This window comes from Sorex araneus, chromosome 2 (genome assembly GCF_027595985.1).
Source record: "Sorex araneus isolate mSorAra2 chromosome 2, mSorAra2.pri, whole genome shotgun sequence".
Classification (NCBI taxonomy): Eukaryota; Metazoa; Chordata; class Mammalia; order Eulipotyphla; family Soricidae; genus Sorex; species Sorex araneus.
This window is the reverse complement of record NC_073303.1, coordinates 374,253,435-374,259,408: the sequence shown is the minus strand read 5'-3', so window position 1 is coordinate 374,259,408 and position 5,974 is coordinate 374,253,435.

Genomic DNA, 5,974 nt, shown 5'->3' with positions numbered 1-5,974 from the left:
AGCCTGCTATTCTTTTGAGAGTCACACAAAAAGAATGCCCATCTAGTGGGCAGAGACCTGGGTTTCTTCCTCATAACCTAAAACACACCAGACAACTCCTCATAGGCAAGAATACAACATAACCAAATGGTGAACCATTATTAGTCCCACTGCTGAGAAAGCATCACTTGAGAAGCAGAAGCTTGTATCTGGTAATGTGTGGCTTGTTGGGGCCTAAAAGAATGAATAAATGATTCATATCAAGAATGATGTTTTCTGTTAATCCATGCTGACTATAACCAAACATCCTCTAAAATGTTTCACCGTACCTACACATTTCAACAACCCCATGTAATTATTTCTCTTCAACAGGACTCGAATTGTTTACTTTGTTTCTCCATGCTTTTGAACAAACACACTTGCAAAAAAATTCTCCTCAGTGACTCTTGCTGAAATAGACAGAAAAGAACATAAGCCCCTATTTGTGGCTTTGCAAATCATTATGTACTCCAAATGTCTCGGTGGCTGATGAATTGAAGGTAAGATTTGGGTCACCTTCATGTTCCTCTTCACTGTGCTGCAGATAAATCACACACTTTAGCTTTTATATGTAAGTCTTGGGCTCTGTGTTATTTCTCCCTGAGCCCTGCATGGCTCTGGAAACCCCATGGTAAACAGTATGTGGGTGGCCCGGGCGGCTTGTCCCAGACTCTAACCCTCTGCTCTACCCAAGGGCACATCCTGCCCATTTACCTCCAAGGTGCTGTCAATCTTCCCTGAGCTGGGAGTCTGGCAGAGAAAACATCTCCACGACTCTTTACCTCGAGAAATTTCTTGGAGAGGTTCCCTGGAATGGGTTCTTCTCACCTGGTCCTATTGCACATGAAAGAAAAGTGCGTTTTTATCTCCCAGACAGCTTTCTTACCAGAGATGGAAGTCACCAGCCTACAACGAGGAATGCATAAATCCCAGAGGCCAGGAAGGAGGAGTAGGACCTCTCTCCTCCAACACTTCCGGCCTGAAGCTGGTGTTGGCCACACACGTCTTTCTTTCTTTAGGAATTTTGAGCTCTGGTGGTGTGTAGTCTGTCAGACATTCCAAGAATGTTTACACTTGCCCTGTGTAGGAAGTGTCCCACTTCTTCCAGCTGCACCAAGGTTTACCAGAGGCATCCTGTTTCTGGGGGCATGTGGTCCAGATGCATCCTGGCAGATTTGATCCAGTTGTCTTCTAATGCAGTGAAGTCCACACTATCTTTAATCAGTCAAACAAAAATAAAAATAAAAGACAACCATTATAATAAGCCACTAAAATAAAAACAGTCATTATAGCAACCTACTATCACCACCCCCTGTCCCGCCCCCCAGCCTGATCATGCATTGCATTGAGTGAGTCAAGGGTGGCATGGGTTTCAGTGTCCTCTTGACTGGATCAGAGATGCCCAGAGATCTGGTGAGACATTTCTGGTTGCGCCTGCACGTGTGAGTGGAGGGGTCTTTCCTGGGAGGTTACCCCTGGAATCAGTGGACTCAACCCAGTTGATGGTCATTCTGAGCCCTAGCCAGTCTGCCGAGGGCTGGCTAGAACCAAGAAGCATCTCACCCCATCTCCTCTGGCTCTTGGAGCAGGACGAATGCCCTTGCACACCGGATCCTTCACCCTCTGACGGGAAACTAATCCTAACTTTCCTGACACCCAGTGTGCAAATGCTTCCTGGTGGGAATTACCAGGTTCCATAGTCATGCAAACCAATTCTTCCTAAGAAATTCTTCCTTATAAAAATCTATTTATATTTTATGTGCCATTTCTCTGGAGAACTCTTGAATAATACTGCAAAAGAGAGTGTAAAGATTTTATGCATATATAACCAATATCTATTTTAAAACCCCAAATGTTCTGTTATCACAAGAGAGTTACACAGTAGGCTCTAAAACACTACTAGATTTAGTTCTTATTTTCAGCTACTTCTCTCTGTCTCTCAGTATCTCTCTCTGTCTCTCTGTCTCTCTCTCACTTTCCCCTATCTCCTAATGGAGCATACTGGTAGAACAAAAGCCTTGTGTGAGTGAAGTCCTGGTTCAGTCCAGGAATAACAAACCAAATCGAACCACAGCGGGCGCACCTCCCTCTGCTCTGCTCCTGATAATCAAAAAAAAAATTTAAGCGGTACTTGCTATATTATGCTAGGCTGACAGACAGAAATTATTGCAAGCTCTCAAACTGGTTTATACATATATGTATATGTATATAGGCATATACATAAGTATGTGTATATGTACATGTATGTGTGTATACTTAACAATGTATATATGTGTATGTATACTTAACTATACATATGTATATATAGAGAGATACAGATATATAGATATTGTTTTGGTGTCACACCAAGTAATGCTCAGGGCTTACCCTGGAGAGGGATCACTCGTAGCAGGCTTGAGGGAGCATATGAGATGCCGGGGATTGAACCCATGTCAGCTAGGTGCAAGGCAAACAGTCTCCTGCTATTCTATCACTCTGGCCTCAAACTGGTTATGTTATAGGGTTGCAACGTTATGTGGAATGGTTAGGTTTAATAAATACCAGGAAACTTCAGGAAAATAGAATCCTAAACATCTAAAACATGTAATGAATTGGAATGTGGCTTAATTCATGAGATTAGGGATTTGAAAAAAAAATTAGCTCCTTATGGGTCCCGCCAGCAGCAGCAGCCGACCTCCACTATCCAGCTGCTGCCATGCTCCAGGCTGCTTCCCACACGCTCGGGCAGGGCCTCACGCATGAGCGAAGTCCCACGGAACCCAGGTAATGTGGAACTTTGTGATCTTGGACTGTGGGCTCAATGGGACCCAGGAACAGAGACCCTCTGCCTGCTTCCCCCAGTCTCTGGTAATCCACAGGTCACACCCATAAGCCACCTCCTGCCAGCGCCAGGTAATCTTCTCATTGACAACCCCCCCACCCCCAACTCACGGCTGCTTCTTCAGGAAGGGAGCATAAAACGAGACTCCCATAACCGTGCTACCGGACTCCACGCCAGGCTGTTTCTACTCGGGGTGCCCCAGAGGGGGTGGGTGGGTGGGAGCCCTCCCTGCCCCAAGGGACCAAACCTGGGCAGCCGACCTCCACAACTCAACCACCACCATGCCTCAGGCTGCTTTCCACACACTCCAGCTGAACCTCATACATGAGAGAACATATTCCTGGATTGCGCGCCTCACAACACATCATAGGACACTCCCTACCCATTTTCCATAAAATCATAGAGGGAAATATACATATGTGTGTGTGTGTATAATATATCTTGGAGAGCCCACCAAGCTACCAAGAGTATCCTACCTGCACGGCAGAGCCTGGCAAGCTTCCTGTGGCGTATTCAATATGCCAAAAACTGTAACAATACTGAGAATGAAGAGATATGAGGTCGTGTGGCCACAATAGAGGCTGCAAGGTTTTGGATTTCTGTATTTTAGTATTTTAGTAACTAAGTCCAGAGAAATTTCTGCCAGAAGTTGCATCATTGCTAGCTCATACCTCTGTGCTACATTATATTCCACAGATGAGTGCAATATTTCTATGTCTGTCTCTTTCTTTCTGACTCATTTCACTCAACATGATAGTTTCCATGTTGATCCACTTATATGCAAATTTCATGACTTTGGGGGGGATCTCCAAACAATAATAGTGAGTTTTTTGTTTAAATATTGAATGTAATCAAAGTAAACAGAAAGTAAAGTGAAATTTATCAGCTACACAGGTGGGGTGAGGAGCTGGAGGGTGGGGGTGTTGGGGGAGGTTTACTGTGGTTCTTGGTGGTGGAATATGTGCACTGGTGAAGTGATAGGTGTTTGAACATTGTGCAACTGAGACTTAAGCCTGAAAGCTTTGTAGCTTTCCACATGGTGATTCAATTAAAAAAAAAAAAAACAGTAACAATAGCAGGTTTCATTCCCCTGGCCCTGAAAGAGCCTCTGATTGTTGTGCAAGACAAGGAAGGAGAGGCTGCTAAAATCTCAGGGCTGGGATGAGTGGAGATGTTACTGGCACCTGCTAGAGTAAATTGATGAACAGGGTGATAGTAACAGACAGTAATCGTTTTTATTACCTTACCAAAGGCTTTTTTTTTTGGGGGGGGGTCATACTCAGCGATGCTCAGGGGTTACTCCTGGCTCTGCACTCAGGAATTACTCCTGGAGGAGCTCGGGAGACTATATGGATGCTGGGAATTGAACCCGGGTCAGCTGCATGCAAGGCAAGCTCTCTACCCGCTGTGCTACACTCCAGCCCTGCCAAAGGCTTTTTCAAAAGTCAAGAGGAGAGAAAGAAAAAGGCCAAAGACATTTGAAAGTGACTGTATTAAGACAACCTGAAATGCCATTAAAGGCCTTCACACGGGAGCAGGGTAGATCTCAAGGACAAAGGCATCGGAACTGTCAGCTGTTTAAAGTGAAGCATCTTTCCAGTCGGGAGGATGAGAAGGTACTGAAGTACCGAAACGGAGAAATCTCAACTGGTCTTCACCAACTGGCTTACTTTGCTCTCTTTCATCAAAAAATGACCTTTCTTCATGAAATCATTCCAACCGTATTTTTAGACTATATTTTCTCTCTTTATTTTTATGTTTTAGGTTTTGTTTTGTGACTCAAATTATTTCCAGTACACAAATTATTACTCATTGACTGTGCAACATCATTGCTAAATAATGTGTCTAATCTGACTCTGGAGGTTAGGTTTGCTTCCCATTTGACTCAATCTCAAGGCAGGCTGCTGCCATTGAGACCAGGGAAAAGCGTGCATGTTTTGGTGTTATTTTGGAAAAGCATTTCTGTGCTGGAAATGCAATGATCACAGTGACTTTATATGCTCACTGCTGACTCCCAGCACTGGACCCTGGTCTGACGCATGAAGCATGGCCTCGAACCCAAGCTAAACGAATGAGAAATGTCACTCCTCATCCACACGGGCATGATTTGAATGTTCTTTATTGTTAACTTGATTAAAGTAGCCAAATTAAGGTTTATTATTTTGTTCCTTGACAACAGATGCCACTTCATCATACATTTTGATTTTCCTCAATGAGGCAAGCATTATTCTCCTATGTGATTTTGGTTAAGTTTTGTCCATTAGATATACACAATTTGGGAGAAATTAAAGAATGCAAAATTTTCAGTCGTGAGATTCCTGCTTTTGAATCAGAGCCCAGTTTGGGGTCTGCTCCCTACCTCCCCGTTCCACAGACAGGCTCTTAACCTGTGAAGATTTTTTTCCCGAAGGAATATCCAGAATTGTTTGTTTAATAACCATAATACAATTAGTTTGTGAGATACCTAGTTCCTTAAAAAATTGCAGGGCTGAAGAGATAGTACAATGGGTAAGGCAATTGTCTAGCACAAAGTCAATCCTAGTTGTATCTCTCACACTGCGTGCAGTTCTCCAAGCACAGGCAGAAATCATTCCTTTGCACAGAGCCAAGAGTAAGCTGTGAGCACTAATGGATGCGAGACACACACACACACACACACACACACACACACACACGAGAGAGAGAGACAGAGAGACAGAGAGACAGAGAGACAGAGAGACAGAGAGACAGAAGTTGCATAATGTTATGAAACATAAACTGAATGAGAACCATGGATTTAACATTATTTAATCTTTTAAAAGCACACATAGTGCTGTTTAAAGTCTTAAAGTAGTTCTAAGAGCCAATGACTCATTTTATTTTCATCCAGATTTTTTTAAAATTACTTTAGAGAGGATACCTTCCCCTTCTTAATTTTGATATTATAATTTATTTACTTATTAGAGGTAGTGATACATGGTTTAGAAATTTAGAATAGTTTGCACAGAAAACTGTGATATTTTCTAGAGATTTTCCCCTCCAGGTTAACATTTGATGGTCTTCACTAATTCTCACACTCAGAATAATTTATACACTCATTTCTCCTACAATAAACCATTAAGTTTATCCTAAATATTTTGTTTTACCTCATTTTGT